The sequence below is a fragment of the Fukomys damarensis genome, unplaced genomic scaffold (assembly GCF_012274545.1).
Source record: "Fukomys damarensis isolate Sample0158 unplaced genomic scaffold, DMR_v1.0_HiC HiC_scaffold_24, whole genome shotgun sequence".
In the NCBI taxonomy this organism is placed as follows: Eukaryota; Metazoa; Chordata; class Mammalia; order Rodentia; family Bathyergidae; genus Fukomys; species Fukomys damarensis.
In genome coordinates, this window is record NW_022900936.1 from 60,070,040 (window position 1) to 60,088,221 (window position 18,182).

The following is an 18,182-nucleotide window of genomic DNA, read 5'->3' on the forward strand; positions in this document are numbered from 1 at the left end:
TTGTAAATGGGGAGGGGAGGAGGGGGTGAAGGGAGGGCAGGGACAAAGTGAAAAAATGAGAACCAAGACCTATCATGTAAAGGTACAAGATTCCAATGATGAATGTAACTGTACTGTATACCTAAAATGTACCAATAAACTCAATGAGAGAAAAAACATATAAAATAAAATAAAAATAGAAGTAAATAGGTAAAGATTTAGGATCTACTACTGGCAATTCAGAAATTTGAATCACAATGTATATACACTTAAGTATTTCGTGCTTTTATTAATTTGGTGTTTTTCCCCAAATGTTTTTCAACCCACCCTGAAAATTCAGAAAGAATGAGGTATCAAGGAAAGAGAATTCTAGTTTGGCCATATAATGGTTGTGTGTCTTTGGACTAAATAGTTTTTTCTATTTGAATTTCTTTTTTTAATAGGTACTGTCATCTATCACCTAATGCCTGACATATTATATAGCTAGTTCTTTCTCTTACAGTTACACATTGGTCATTAGATTATGTCCTTTAAATATGTTAAGAGAAATCCATTAAATGTAAACTATGGCTTTGATCTGTCCAATCGAAGTGTTTTAATAGTTTAATTTGCTCAAAATAGTGACTTAATATTATCACTATAATAGTATTATTGGAAAAATACTGTTTTCCAGACTAAGTCCCATGATCAAGAAAAAAAATAGGTATGTTTTATAGCTTCTTAGAGAATAGGAATGTGATGATAGAAGGTCATTTTTGCATATCCGTCTGGGTATTGACAAAGACCTCTCACTATTCCCCAGAATTAAGGAAGAAAAGCAAAAACTTTTAAGTGATAAGGATATGTAGCAATTAAACACACACACATACACACACACACACACACACACACACACCAAACTAATCTTAAGAAACCTGAGGGGAAAATTTCAGCAAGGGAAGAAATTATATTCATAATACATTTTTTTCAACTCATTCATTAAAAATTATTAGTGTACACTAAGTTCAGCTAAATGAAGGAAATTCTGACCCCACAAAGCATGATTGGAGAAATGTGCAAACTAGATCTGGATCACTTCAGAATTTAGATAAGTTGCAGTTATTAGGAGTTGTCATTTAGTTAAGGACAAAACTATTAATATTAATATTAAAAACTATTAGAGTTTGAAAATTTCACCCCATTATATCACTTTTATACAACTATGACATATTAAATATGCCATTAAATAATATTTATCTTTAAGAATTTCTAGATCATGAAGTATTATTGAAGATAAAAATGTATGTTTGCTTCATTTGTCATTTGTCTATCCATCCATTCATCTATCTAAATTTTTCTTTGAAAAACAATTGCCATGTTATCTACTAAATCACTGATGGTAGCACCTGATGGGAGCTTCTGGAATTTTGGGAATGATGAATAAATTATATACTCAATACAGTATAATTTATTAATATTTTATGTAAGGGAACTCTGAAAACTTTTTGTACTTCACAGTTCATGCTATGCAAAACTAATCCAATAAAAGATGGAGTGTATTTTATTTTATTTTATCATAAAATGTACACACACAAGAAGATACATAACATTACACATCTAATTGTCTAGATATATCTTATTAAATGTAGCCATGTCGATATAAAAGGATCTGTAGTGAGTTTTAGTAGGTTAACGATTGTAGTCATATAAGGCAAACAAAATATGTCAGATTGTACAAATGCCATTCAAACTGAAATGCATTTTTTGTTTATGCAACTATCGTTTTTACAAGTCACTCAATTAATCCATTTCAGTATTATGACTAATTCTTATTTGGATCCTTAGCACCAAAAGAACAACTGTTCAGAAAACATTAATATATCACGAGAAAACAAGATTTAATAGTTTTTATTTGTCTGCTTCGTTGGATTTCAGACACTAGCTCCATGATTTTGGCCTATTTAGGGAGAAAATAAAGGAAAAACTGTTTGAAAAGAAATATTAAAGGTCACAACGTGACTTGAGACCCATCACAAAATTAGTTTATTGTGTAGAACTAGACATGTCCCACGAAAAGTTGGTTCTCAAAAACAATGAAATATATTTATATTGACATGTAGGTTTTCAACAAAGCCTCAATCTATTTACCTATGCTGAGAAGACATAAAATAAAAAATGAGGGTAAATATATAACCTAAAGTAGGACAGAATGTGTTGGCCTTGACATCATCTCAGGATACGGCATTATGTTCCTTTCACTAAATCTGATTGCTTCCTGAAGGGCAATGCTTTATTTCACTTTAAAAACTATTTCTGTGTGATGTAGTCCTACTTATTTATTTTTGTTTTTGTTGCCTATGCAAAATATCACTGCCAAAACCAATGTCAAAGAGCTATTTCCTTGCATTTTATTTTAGGACTTTTATGGCTTCAGAGGTTACATTTAAGTCTTTAATTCATTTTGAGTTCATTTATGTCTATGGTGTAAGACAAGAGTCCAATTTCAGTCATTTTCATGTAGACATCTAATTTTCTGAACAGAATTCACTGAAAAGAGTTTTCTCTCCCCACTGTGTATTCTTGCTGCCCTTGTCAAAGTTTAATTAATGATATGTGTATGAGTTTATTTCTGGGATTTCTGTTCTGTTGCACTAGTGGATGTGTCTATTTTTAATGTCAGTATCACGCTATTTTGATTCTTTTAATTTTGGAATATAATTTGATTTAGAGGATGTGATGCCTTCCTCTTCTCAAGGCTATGTTTTCTACTCAGGGTCTTCTGTAGTTTCGTATGAAATGTTTAAATTAGATTTATTTTTAACTGCTATGAAAAAGCATAAAATTGTGCATATCAGTGGAACAATGTGATGTTTTGATACATATATACCTTGTGTGATGTTTAAATTAGGTTAAACAACTATTTCCTCAAACATGTGTGACTTCATTATGAGAAAAACTTTCAAAATATTTTCTAGCCTTTGAGCTGTACAGTTAGCAAGGTCACCTTCCTGTGCAATAATACATCAGAGATATTGGATCCTGATTACATCTTAGTGTCCATTGACCAAATGTCTCCATTCCTCTCTCCCCACCATCTCCGCAGTCTCTGGTAACCAACACTCCACTCTCAACTCCTATGAGTTCATGTGAATTTTAGAATTTGTTTCTAAAACTATTCTGCATGCCGAAGGAACAAATATCAATGAACAATAAGAGTAATGAGAAAATACCTGCCAATCATTTCGTTGATAAAGTTAATGTCCAAAATATATGAGTAATTCATTCAACTTACAACTGTAATGGCAATAAAAATCCAAATAACAAAGTTAAAAAATGGGCGATAGATCCAAATAGACATTTTCCCAAAGACATGCCAGTGAACAATAGGTATATGAAAACACATTCAATATCACTAATCATCAAATAAATGAGAATCAAAAGCACAATAAGCTATCATCTTATTCGTGTTAGGAATGCCATCAAGATGGTAAGGGATAAGTGTTAGAAAATGCATGGCACAAAGAAAATACTTGCACATTGTTGGTGAGAATATGAGTTGGGCTAGCCATAATGGGATACAGTATGGTGACTCCCTAAAAAAAAATTAAAGAAAAATTACCATATGATCTAGGAACTCCACTTTTCAGGACACAACCAAAGGAAATGAAAGAATTATCTCAAAAAACAAAGAGATATCTGCACCTATATGTTTATTGCAGCATTATTCACAGTAGTTAAGATATGGAAACAATGTATCTATCAACACATGAATTGGTAATGAAAATGTGATATATATCAACGGAATATTCAGTCATTATACTATTTCCAAAAACATGGATGAAATTGGAGGATGTTATATGCCAACTAAACCAGTTAACAACAAAACAAAGAAAGCTCAACTTTATAGGACTTTACTGACATGTGGAATCTATATTAAGTCAACTGACAGAATAGAATGGTGGCTGTAGGGGGCTGGGAGTGATGGAAATGAGAAAATGTTGACTAAAGAATACAAACTATCAGCTATAAAATGAATAAATTCTAAGGACCTAATGTATAGCGTGAGTGGTGATGGATATGTTAATTTGGTTACACATATATATAATATTATCACACAGTATACCTCAAAATATATAAATTTTGTTAAATATATAAAACAAAATTATTTTTGCTATATTTCCCTATTATTCCATAACTTCAAATCTTTCAATAAATTCTAGTACTAATTTAAATATATGACCAAAGTGAATCAGTATTCTATTTATAAAAGAAAAATAATAAGTACATGCTTTAAAAAGGCAGAAATAGAAAGGTCAAAAGAGCAAAACAAAGAAATAAATGTCTTTGCAAATGAATTTAGTATCTCTTTTGAGTTTCATGATATAAGCTGGCCAGCTTTAACTGGGTCTTTATTACTTTCTCCTTTATATGAAAACTTAGGTTCCATCATCAAGGGCCAGAATTCTATTGATGCTTAAAGAGTCAGAAAGGTGTCTCCTTGTAGAAACTTTGTCATCAGACAAAATAAGAACATCATCATGACTGAGTCACCCTGTCCTCTATCAACTCAAAATTATCTTAGTTGCAGAAATATTTGTGGAATGGAGAATGTGCACTTTTAAAAAAATCAATTTCAATTTATTTTTCTCACCTTTTCCCATAGTGGTAGAGATTAGACCCAGGGTCTCACACATGCTAGGAAAGTGCTCTACTAATGTGTATTTTAAGACAGTACAGCAGTCAGAAAAATGTTACATTCACATATAAAGAATTTTATGCAAGGTTTATATTTTCATTTACATCTTTACTTGTTGCTTCATTTTACAACCACAAACATGATGATTCTATCCTGTTTAATTCTAAACATGTTAATGTACTATGTTAAAAATTTATATTTTCAACTCTATATTTTAGATCTTCTGATTTAGTAAGTCTGTAGCAAAGCCTAGGAATAAGCATTTTCTGCACCCAATTTTCATGTAAGTGATCTGTAGTCCAGACTTGGGAAACTGGGCAGACCTATTTGGAATGTTTAAATTTGTGTGAAAGTTGAAGACAGAATCATGCTAGCATCCATGGCTTTAACAGATCATCCATACACAGTTGTCCACATTAGTGCTTTAAGAGATAAAGAGTATAGTTTAGACAGCACAAAGATTCTAATATGGATAACAATGCAATAAAAATATTCAGGGAATTGCACATCTGAAGAACAAGTTAAGATGAGCTGAACTAAACAATTTTTCTAGTTGTAAGGTTTAAGGGATGAGTGCATTGGAAGTGAGATTTAAACAGTGAGCAATTACTGGGGAGCAGATTTGGGCAGGAAAGAAACCCTGGAAGAAGATTTCTCCTGTGGAGCACAGGTCCGTTAGGCAGGGATACTGGACCCACATCAGAGAACACCAGGAAGACAGTCCAGGAAGGCTGGGCTAGGCTGAGAATCAGTGTGTAGCTCTATTCCATTTTTTCCTTGGTTTGATTCTGCTTTCCTTAGAATACTTCATATGGACTCCTCCTCTACAACCACTCTGCATGCTTTTCCTGGTAGTTAGTGAGCTGGCAATTCCTCCCTCTTTCATGGGAAAGTAAAAATGAGCCTCTCTCCTTCTTAATCAAGCCCCCCATTCAGAATATGTTGGAAGCTGGTTTTTTACTGCTCTGCTCTTACTATTACACTGAAGTTATTGCTTAAAATGTCAACCTCTGAGCCTATGCCTGTCAGTGTCTCCTCCTAACTCCCCGAGATCCTACTCCCTTAAGCTCCTGTTGCCGATACTTTTCTTTAACAAACAGACATCTGCCTGACCTGAGTAAGCTGTTCTCACTCAAGTGGGCACTTGCCAAAATGCTATGTCACCTTCTCAGGTCTGCACTGAAGCTGGAACTAAACTGCACAGATGGAGATTTACAGCTTTCTGCTCTTCATCTGCCCTTACCACCTGCCTCCAGAGAGCCCTTGGCAGGATCTGGGTTTGTAGGTAGCTCTTAGAAGATCCCACTTTGCCAAGAATGTTTGAACCAGTCCTCAAACAAGTCTTTGGGGAAATTCCCAGCTGCCTTCTAACTGCTTCTCTTTCCCCCCCAAGGGAAAATACATCTCCCTATAACGGGCTTTTACAGGAATAAAGTCCCAGAAGCTGTCCTGGTGGCTCAAAACCCAGGGACTCCTTAAGAAGAAGAGGATACATAACCAAAATCTACAGATTTACAAGGTGGCATTAAAAACAACCATTAATATAGTTTTCCCACAGTACTTAATGAGGATGATGGCTGGTGATAAGGATAAATTTCTGGCTGTACTCTACTACCGGGCACCCTCTGGGGAAGGAAGCTGCTTCAGGCTGAGAAATTTAAAATCTGTGCTAAACTCTTCTAGGTAGAAATGTCCTTGCTTATGCTGCCGAGAAGACGAAGGGCTGAAGGTGAGGTATCAGCTCTCACTGAAAGTAAGAGCATATCGACCCTGGGCAATTAAAGACAATCTCTTTGGATACATGCATTGTTATCAATAACTTGACAGTTTTGTCTATTTGAAATTCAGCCTCATGTTTCACACCGAACCCTTGAGTGACTGTCAATTCAGAAACCTTAAATAGGACTTCAGCGGCTAAGTGTTCATCTCCTTTCAACTCCACCAGCCTATAGTTTCACTTTTCCTGATAAAAACAACAACAAAAAATGATGAATTTGAAAGTCTTTGACTTATGTTCTGCCAGTTCTAAATGTTTAACACTCCAGCAAATACTTCACAATTTATTTTAGTTAGTAATTGTGGTAACTCTTTATGTGTGTATGTGTATGTGTATGTGTATGTGTATGTGTATGTGTGTGTTAGCTATTATTATCCCCATTTTAGAAATAAAGAACCTAAGACCTAGAGAGTTAAGATAACTGTTCAAGGTCAAATACCTTGTAAATGGCAGAGCTAGAATTTGAACTTAAGACCAATTACACAACCAGAGCTCTTTAATCTCCATAGCAAGATGCTTCTCTCCAGGGTACTGAACCCATTAATTTTCCTTTCCACTGTGCATTTGATAAGATTATTTTTGCCACTTGAATGAATTCCCTATATATATTCCCTTCCTTCCTAACATCTGCTTAGCAGAAGTCTATACATTGATTCAAGGCTGATCTTCTAAAACCTTTTTCCTATGAAGTTATCATAATTTTTCCTTTTCTCTTCTCCCCCACTCTAACCAGATATGGATTCCACTTTGAGTACACACACTACCTTCCTTATAATGTGCATGGCTTTCCAATATATATTCTCATATTGAGTTTCACATATATCTCTTAAAGACTGTATCAATATTTTGCATATGGTGGGTTTTCTCAATACATATCTATGAAATGTAATTTGCTGAATGCATTCCAAAGATTAATCTGGCTCAGAGCTCAGTCTAAGGACCAGCCCAAATTAGGCATTGCCACTGGGTCCTACGATCATTGGTCTCTGTCTCCCAAATGGAGGACTGAGAGCTATGATATAAGTTGCTGACCTCTACAAGTCTTCAGATATGATAAAGGATGGGCAATAAGAGTCAGGAGAAAGTAAATTACCCAAAGTTCACACAACTTTGAAACTTCAGAGCCACTGAACTGTGATTCAGAACACCTTAGTGCCAGTACAATATTCTTTTTACTGCATCATGTTGGCACAAACAGAACAACCAGTGACATTTAAAATATCTTGCCATCAATTTTTCTGGTCCTAGAGTCCAACAACTTTTTCCTTGTAATGTGATGGGAAACTTTAGGACAAATCAAATCATAGCTTGAAGAAATACAGTTATTTAGTATCTTTTTAAATGCATCTTCAATTTAATCCAGTCCTCCCCATCACAGGAACTTCGGGTGAGTAGACACCTCTGTTATTCACAGGTAAATCATCAAAAGAAAATTTTGCTTTTGAATCCTTATATACTTTATTACCTGCTCAATTCGCTTGACTCCTTAGTAAGACAATTACACTTCACTTCTGAAGTTTTAAAACATATATAATAAGAAGTTAAAGGAAAGGCTGTTTTGAAGTCTAGCTCTTAAATGGAACATCTCCTGGAAGCTCTTCTTGCATATTTAACACATTTTCACTAACAAATCATCACAGTCAATATAAAAATTAATGCTATGTGACTTCCCATTTTTAGGCATGATAAAGTTGATAGTATTTTATAAACCTTTCTGAGAAAAATCATGAGCAAGTTTTTTTTAAAACACACTATTGTACAATAGTACAATATTCACTTATACATGGAATATAAAAGAAAATTTGTACTTGGAGAATCAAGGAATAGGATGGTGTTTACCAGAGGCTGCCTACAGTGAGGTGGGAGAGGAACTAGGGAAATATTGGCCAAACAATACAGAATTTCAGTTAGATAAAGGGATTAACTTAAAAAAACAATTGTATGACCAGTAATTATGGTTAGTAATGATGTATTATATGCTCAAAACTTCCTGAGAGGAGACTTTAATTTTTCTGACCACAACAAATGGGCATATGATGTAATGATTATGTTAATTATCTTGTTTTAGTTATTCCACAGTGTATAAAATATCAAAATACAGTAGTTACCTACCATACATGTATACAACAAAAAGAATAAATTTAAAAAATTTTAAAAATCAGAAATCTACACAACTCTTCAGATGTATCAGTGATCAGTCAAGACATGGAGATGAAGGAGGGGGGATTCCTAGAAAGTAATTAAGCCATGGAGGTAAGTAAGCATCTGTTCATTCATAGCATGGGGCAAACAGGCAGAGAGAAAGCACAATCCCTCGCCTGGAAAATAGTGCTATCGCAGAAGCCAGGACATTAGGGGTTATAACCCAGGATATACAAGAAACTTTTCCTAAAAGAATATGCTAATTTTCAAGATGGGTATGTGTGGCCAAGACACTAAGAATACAGAAAGAGAATAGCTAAGAGGTCAGAAAAACCTAAGCAAGAGTTTTGTCAATCTCATCATACTGAGAAATGAAAATTGAGATTGAACATGCTAAAGGGGTCCTATTAAATAATACTTGAAATGAAGACATAAATTAAGAAAAATAAGAATAAAATTATAGATAGGACAAAGCAAAAACTAATAATGGTACACAAATGTAAATAATTATGTTAAGTGTCCACAGATGAAATACTGCAACTAAAATACACAGATTGTCAGGCTTGTTATCAAAATCCCAAATTATGTACCACTTCAAAGAGATACACCATAAATATAAGGACATAAAAAGATAGAAAGTTAAAGAAAACCTCTGGGTAGTATGGTGGTATATGCCTATAATCCCAACACTCTGGAGACTGAGACAGGAGAATCCCAAGCTCAAATTCATCCTGGGCTATGTATTAAGATGCTGCCTCAAAAACAAACAAACAAACAAACAAAACAAAAGTGCTAAACAAACAAACCCAACTCAGGGGAAATATAGTAAGTCATACTTACCAATATTAATTTTTTAAAATGTGTCATGTAGTTAAAGTGAACTTAAATATAAAATAAGGCAAAGGATATCATTAGTGATAAAGGAGGGCAACTCATAATAATAAAATAATAAAGCAAAGATAATGCAATAGGTGGGTGGAATACATAACTTCAAAATGTATAAAGCAAACAGTGTCAGACTCAAAGGGAGAAACAAAAATCAGAAGTCATAGTGAAATAGATTAATATATCTTTTCCATTAGCTAATAAAGTGAATAAAAATAAATAATGATATAAAGATTTGAAAAACTTAAATGACTATTTATACAATCACATCATAAAACCTATTTTTTAAAGTGCACGTGGGACAATTACAGAAATTTCTTATGTTCTCAGCCATAAAACAATGAATTTAAAATTATTGAAATCTTTCAAAAGGTTTACTTCAGATCATTGTAAAATTAACCTAGAATTCAACAATGGAAAAGTAGTTAGGAAAGTTCCAAATACATCAAAGTAGCCAACACTTTTCTAAATATGCCAAAGGTCAAAGATAGAAAATACCTTTGAAATTAGAACTGTTTTTGACAAGACATATCAAAATTTTAAAAGTAAAGTAATATTTGAAGTGGATTGATATTTTAAATAAACATGCCAGAAAAGAAAAAAGCTAGAATTCTATGTTACAACTTCTCAAGAAATTCTTAAGTGAATAAATATTAAACTATATAAAGGAAAGAAATACTAAAAGTTAGAAATCAATAAAACAGAAAGCAGCTATACTATGAAGAAAAATAAACAGAGTCTAAAATTAGTTCTGTGAAAAGACAAGATCAATAAACTCTGTGTAAGTTAATTAGCGAAAAGATAGCCACCATAAATTCTAAATATCAGAAATGAATAGATGTACAATAATGCAGAATTTATTGACAATAACACTGTAATAAGTGAATGTTATAAACAACTTTGTGCTGACTAATTTGAAAACTTGCATGAAAATAAAGCATTCTTTAAAAGACAATTTACTGATATTGTACAAAAAGCATTTAAAAATCTAAGTAACTGAATACATATTTATGAAAGTTTGTGCATGATTAAAAATTTCCTATAAAATATGAAGTATATTTATAAGTGTATCTACTAAATCTCATGATATTATACTATAGCTCCCAGATAATGTAATAAGGCATGAAAAATAATTAAGATTATAAAAATTGAAAAAGGAATTGAAACTGTAGTTATTTTCAGAGAGCATAACAATGTAAATGGAATATACATACAGTAATACTTTTTAAGTGTTAGATATTAAGGCATATATATTATGGAGCCATATATAATAAAAGTAAAAAGGAAAGACCTAGCTCTGGTGAGTAGCCATAATAGCGATTATTTTGGAGAGATACTGCTACGCACAGGGGAGATATCTGGGTGGCTGGTACTATTTCATTTCTGGACATGGGAAGTGATAACACTAGCATATTCACTTTGGAGAAAGTAATCAAGATGTAGATGATTTTTGATCTCCACAATACAGGCACTGCAGCTCAGTAAAAAGTTTACAAAAGTAACTGTAAAAAGTACTGCCATATGCTGTAACCCAGACCTAATTCAGGCTTGGATTCAAATAGACAAGTCATCAATCATATGGAACAAGGGTCTGTGAATGACTTGGTAGAAGAGTAAGAGAATGAGCCAGCCTCAGGTAACATGACCAGCTGTATTTCTGGTCCGTGTGTGTGTGTGTGTGTGTGTGTGTGTGTGTGTGTGTGTTTACGATATAATAGCTTACTTAGGGAACTCCATGCAGGGAGCTGGCTGATTGTGTGACCTCTTTTAGAAATGTATCCCAGGACTACCCATTTGGAGAGTATTAAGGAGTAAGATTACAGAGAGAATAGACCAATGAGGTATGATTAAAAAATGAATGTTTAATTTTTTTGGTTTAGAAAATGTATTATAAGTCACATTGCCTTATCCCCGTCAAAATACTGTCAATTGGAACATACTTATCCCTGATTTCTAAAGCAGTTCCTGAAGCCCTCTTCTGTGAGTGTCTTTGAGTGAGGTCTCATGCTACCTCAAATGATTTCTTTCTTGTTTTTCCTCTCTCATTGAATTTATTGGTACATTTCAGGTATACAGTACAGATACATTCATCATTGGGATCTTGTACCTTTACATGACAGGTCTTGGTTCTCATTTTTCCCTTTATCCCAGCCTTCCCTCTACCCCCTCCTTCCTTCCCTATTTACAAATACTTTATTTCCATTTTTTTCATGTTTTTTTCTTTTCCCTTATTACCTTTCCCTTACCCTTCCCATTTTCCCAACACCTTCAACCCTATTCTTCCTGTTTCACATTGTCAATTATATCATTAGGATCTTATGTACCATTATAGTTTTTCACACTGGAGAAACTATTAGGTATTTACACATGTGTGACTTATTTTATTTCACTTAGGAGTATATCCTCAATTTGTACCTTGGATCAGTTAAAAACATTCACCTTTCATGTTCATTTTGACTTTCAGGAAGAGCCAGAAGTCACATGTTACCAGCATCATTGAATAAGATGAATGAAGACATGCTGTAATAGTTTTACGATGTACATTGTAATAGCACTGAGAATTGGTTAGCACTCAACAGCAGCATGCATTGTGTTGACAGGGTCTCGCTATGTAATTCAGACTGGCCTTGAACTCACTATGCAGCCTAGACTAACCTTGAACTTGCAGCAGTCCTCCTGCCTCAGCCTCCCAAGTCCTGGAATTACAGACATGTGCCACCATGCCCAGCTGTCCTGTATCTTTGATCACACCTTATAGACACTCATGAAAGAGCACTCACAGAACTGCTTCAGAAATGGCAAGAAGGAGGTGATGATTGTGCTCAAAGTGAGGGGCAATATTTTGGGGGGATTAATTGCAATATGTCTTTTACTGAACATGCTTTTAAAAATTTAAATATGCTTGGTATTTTCCTCAGCACACCTCACATGTATGGGTGAAAAGTTTGAGCTATACACAAAGGCATTGTTCATTTTATCCTAGCATATGAATGTGAAATTAAGAAAATCTTAGGACTAGACACTCAAGTGTAAGAGCACTGTAATCTCTTCTGAATCAGGTCTTTTGTTAAACCTTTATTATTTTAAGATGCTCTAGTTTAAATGATGTGAATTCCCAAATAAGCACATCCTCATAAGGAATAAATCATATCACAAAAACAAGGTTTTGTTAAACAGATTTCATTCATTTGGTTTCTGATTTATTTCTGCCTCCCTTCTACTATGCTTATTCAAAACTTCTGTTGATCTTCCAGTTACAGTGAGATTGTTTAGGACATGGCCTCTTTTGTGAAAGATTTAAGAAGGGGATGAGATGACAGGAAAATGTGTAAAAGTAAAGAACACACAAAAATTCAATTGAGATATAAGAAAATTATTCTAATAGTAAAAGGCATTACTAAATGTTTATATTGTTTCTGTGTAAAATGCTTTATTATGTAATGGAATCTCATCCAAAACCCTATGCAAATGGATGTTAATTCCATTTACAGATAAAGAGATTGAGGTTTAGAGAATTGAAGTTAAAATCATAGAAATAAAGAGAACAGAAAGGAAAAAAAAAGGAAACAAAGTAGGGGAAGAAGGGTTGAAGGGAGAGGAGGGGGAGGGGAAAAGAAGAAAGAAGAAAAAAGTATGAGGAAAGAAGGAAAAATAGGAAGGGGTGGAGGGGTGGAAGAGACGGAAGGGGAATGAGGACAAAACAAGAATCAAGATATGTCCTGTATAGGTAAAAATTGCCAAGGATGAATGTGATCACAATGCGTACCTAAAATGTACCAGTAAACTTGGTGAATGAAAAAGTAAAAATAAAATGAAACGAGAAAACCTTGAAATATGCAGAATTCCCTGTTTGACCTATAAAGCCCTGTAGAATCTGGCCTCTGCCTACTTCTCCAAAGAGTTCTTATAGTACGGGGCCCTTCTCCCACTGTGCTTTAAACACATATCTGCATTTTATTTCATTAATTCTTTACTGCTTTGAGACCTTTGGTGCTCTTGATTCCTCTGCCTGCAATGACTTTAACCCATCTTGCCTTGGTTGGTTTAGTCTAACCTTTCTGGTCCCACACCAAGTGTCTCCTGTGAGAGGCCACTTCCAATCTTTTCAGATAAAACAAACAACCCTATGCCCCTGATTTCACTTCGCATCACCCTAGTAATGATACTTCTTTTATGCCACATATAGCAATCTATGAATATCTTGTTCACTTACTTTCTCAATTGTTTATTTCATGCTTTATTCCCAATCCCTTTCTCTGGTTCCCAGCTGATGTGTTACATTCATAAAATATTTGATGAATATTTGTTGAAGGCCTACTTATTTCTTTCTCCTTTATTTTCTAAATGTGCCCATTTGGAGGGCCCACAACTTTTCCCCATCTATTCCTGGCATGTGGGTGCTATGGGATATCAGGCTGGAAGACAACTCCACTGTGGAGAACTCATTTGGGGCATGCTGTTTGCTGAAGGACAGTGTCCTACCTCTGTCCCCTTATCCTCAGGCATTCATGCACTTGGCTCTCTGATATCATACTAATGGGATAAAGCTCTGCTTGCTCACCTTGACAGTGAAAAGTACAGGGTACTACTATGGGGAGCAGGAAAACTCAGGTTCTGAAGGTGCAGAGACTTCTTCAGTAAGAGGCTAGAGAAGTTGAAATAGACATAACAAATGGAAGGAGAAAGAGCACTAGAAAATGCAAGAGTCTGGCTCACCCCCTTTGAACACAAACAACACTGAGGCATAACACTCATTTGTACTCAAGCCCAGCTCTCTCAGTGTCAGGGCCAAAGATAGAATAGAATGAAAGAGCAATGGGTTTTTAACCAAACATGATTTCATGCAACAAAAGGGCATCCTCTTTGCCAGAACTCAACATTTGTTAGATGCTACCTTTGTCGTAGTCTTTGATCAAAGAAGAAGATACTGGCGACCCCCTTTAAAATAGCTCCATAATGATTTCCTTGCCAATGCACTAAATTCTGTTACCAATTGATTTCTGTAGATTTCTGATCCCATGGGTCTGCTTGGTCCTGATGAATACTGTCAGATCTTCTGTGCTTGAGTTGGCCTCATCCTCCTACCTTTCACGTAGCAGTGCTTCTGATATTGTATCTTGTAACCTGGCAGTTTACTTTGATCTCAGGTCCAATCCTTCCATCAGGAATGCATTTCCCATGGTTTCTTGTCTCTCTAAACTTAAATCTTGCTCTAGCTACTCTTCCTGCTTTAGTTCAGATAGGCTATTAAAATATCTCAGCAAATCATGCTCACATTTTACAAAAATAGTGGCAATTTCAAACGTCATTAATTCTTTTTCGAAAATTTATTAAGCACCTACTATGTACACAAACTGTAGTAAGTGCAAGGGTCCCAGTCATAAACATATGCAGGATTGTACTTGCTCTCATGGACCTTACATAGAGGTGTGAGACACAAATATCTTTAAAAGCCATCACTTTAGCTGGTACAATGGTACATAGCTTTATACTCAGCCATTTCAGAAGCTTGAGGAAGGAAGATTGTAAATTTGAGGCCAGTCTGGGAAATTTAGCAAGATCATGCAAAAAAATAGTCACTGTATTAACTCCCAATAGAAAAGAGTAATATTACCAAGTAGGTAGTTGTTTGTTAATGTATGTATGTTTCACCAGATAAAGCCTTTTGCAGGAAATGTTGTCTAACTTAGATTGAAGGCAAAGTCAGAGTCAGGGGCTTTTTATGGACAACAGAAAAAAGAAACTCTTTCTATTTGCTGCTTATATGGAAGGCGCACTATGCCACTTACCAGGTCAGGTGGCTCATGGGACTTTGAAGTTATTGCCAACACAAATCTCCAAAATGAATGGTACTTGTCCTGAGAACATCAGTGTCTCCTTCATATAAACCTTTGGGCCAGGGAAAGTAGTTGAGGGCCTATGAATGATTCCCCTGTTTCTCATTAGGCAATCATCAGATATTTTTTTCAAGAGTTTTTTTAGAGTCCTGGGCATGTACCTCAGTTGTGGAGTGCTTGCCTAGCATACTGGGTTCAGTGCCTAGCACCACAAGAACCAAAAGAAACTCTTAATCTAACAGCCTCACAAGGATATGATCCAGTTCGAATGTAGATTACTAGGACCTACCTCCTTGCCTTAAAAGTCACTGGGCACATATGCCCCTTCATGATAGCTTTCAGGAGGAGCTTATGACATCTCACATTATTACCACCTGCATACTTGCAATCTGACTGTAAGAGAAAACTTGGCAAAGCACTGGGATATCTGAGGTCAGTGGGTTGGAACCTTAATCACACACAGAATTCTACAACTCTATTCTTGGTTTTAAGGTCTCACCCTTTCAGCCCTAATCTTCCCTTAAAGACTTCTTGAGAAAGCAGTCATTCCAATATCCTTCAGCATCTTGAAGCTTTTCAGAACTTGAAAATCTACTTTCCCGCAGCCTTTCTAATGGTCCAGTTTAAAGGCACCCCCAACAACCAGTTATGATCAGAATTAGTACCTCAAACCACTTTCTGTCTCTTAAGGTATTTCTAGATTTGTGAATAGCTTATAGAAATTTAAGTCCAATGAACTGAATAACCTGTGTGGGATACAAGATAGCTATGATAGGCATGAAGTTCTGGCATTTTTATTTTAAAAAATCTGTCACTCATAGAAAAAAGTGAAAGGAGAAGGGGAAGTGAGAAGGGTAGGGGAAAGGAAAGAAGGGAAAAGAAAAAATATGAGAAAAGGAAAAATGGAAACAAAGTCATTGTAAATAAGGAAGAGTGGAGAGTGTGAAGGGAGGGCAGGGGGATGGGGAAAAAATAAGAACCAAGATACATCATGTAAAGGCACAAGATCCCAATGATGAATGCAACTGTATGGTATGCCTCAAATGTACCAATAAACTCAATGAAAACAAAAAAGAAAAAACTGAAAATAGAAGGAAAAATAGAAACAAAGCTTTTGTATGGGGGGGGAGGCTTGAGGGAGGGATGGGATAAAATTAAATTAAAATACAAATTTTAAAAAGAGATCCAAATGTATATCTGTGAACCAGGAAGCTGCACTTCTGATAGATTCCAGAGCGCTTTCCCTATTATATCCATCCCCCAGGGCTGCAGCCCTAAACAAAAGGCTGACTGCCTTTAAGAACTGCTGTTGGAGAGAACTTGTACAAGCACTTTGTGGCCGTAGACTGACCTGATAGTAGCAATATCACGCCAATTGTATTCTTGCCCCAAATTAATCTCAAAGCACTCTAACTAGTCGTATTTCTTATTTTTATTTGTAGTCTCTTCTTTGAGAAGACCTAAACTTAAAAACATCTGAGGCAACTGAAGGAAAAGCTAGTCCACCAATTTTCTTGCTATTATATGCCAAGTATGTTGCCCATGTTAAGATCTATACCAATTAAATGAGCTAGGGAATTTTATTTGCCATGCCAGCCTCAAACACCTGTGAAATATACTTTCACTGAATGTAATGCTTCTCTTGCTTCCATTTCAAAGCACTGGTGTCATCCTTGCATTGCTGGAGTATGCAAGGCCATTTGATGCCATTTTCTAAAAGACATGATGATCATCATAGGCAGAAAAGCTTTCAAAAATGTGCTTCCTAAATAATATGATTTCCATTTGTAGCCAAACAATCATCTTGTTATAGATGGTCTTTTTCTACTTTCTTTGCGTCACCTCTATATCTTCTCAAACATTTTCAGGTGTATACTCTCAGATTTCCCAAGAGTGGAGTGACAGAAACATGATCCTCTGATCCCTCAATGGGAAAGAATAGGAAAATGTATATATTTGCTAGGAATATAGTAATAACCAGTTGTTAGCTTATGATATTTTTGAAATAAGCACGATTACTTTTTAATTTATTAATGTAACTATACACATATGGATACACATAGACTTATTTGATAGAGAATTTGAGGTGTTATATAAATATATTACGTCAGGAGTTGCAAAGCACCCTTTTGATATTATTTTAATTATATGAGACCAATGTACCTTTAACTTTTAAGGGGGAAACGTGATTATTTGTAAGTTCTATGATGTTGATTTTTTAAAAATTGTAAATGTATGTCTGATTTTTCAAGTAGATTACAAGTGACTAAGAGTAAGGAGCACCCCCTTACTGCTTTTTGACAGTTTTTGGTGATGGGCATTTAAAAGTTTCAAAGTGGCTGGGTGTGGTAGGTCATGCCTATAATCTCAGCTACTCAGGAGCCTGAGGCAGGAGGATTATGCATTGGCGGCCAGCCTAAGCAACACAGCCAAACCTCCTGACAAAATGAAGTTAGAAGTGCCAAGGATGTAGCTCCTCACTCCCTGGGTTCAAGTTTGGAAAAAAAAAAAAAATTGCAAAAGCACTTGGGACATTCTATGCTGATAATAGTGTTTCTCTTCAGCTTGCTCAGATGTTGTAAACTCTAGATGAGAAGCAAGGGGAAAGCAGGGCAGACCACGGTGAGTATAACTTCCCTGAAGGTCAGCCAGCAAACTGGGGCAGGGACGGAATTAGAACTCACATCCCTCAATTTTCTAGGCTGTTGCTTAGCCCACTGAACCCAACAGCCTCTGAATCAGTGTATTAATATAGACTGTGGGACACAGATTGTCTGAACATATGGACGAGAGGATGAGAAGATAATATTCTATAGCAGGATTCCTTTCTACAGACGGGTGGCTGCAGAGACTGTTTCTCTGCATAAGATTTCAGCAAGTGAAGCCT

At 35.3% G+C, this 18,182-nt stretch overlaps 1 protein-coding gene across 3 annotated transcripts in view; it reads right to left on the bottom strand.

Annotated features, from left to right (window-relative positions):
* Lsamp (limbic system associated membrane protein) overlaps nt 1-18,182 on the bottom strand; it is a 1,351,571-nt gene that overhangs the window by 136,932 nt on the left and 1,196,457 nt on the right. The window lies entirely within an intron of this gene.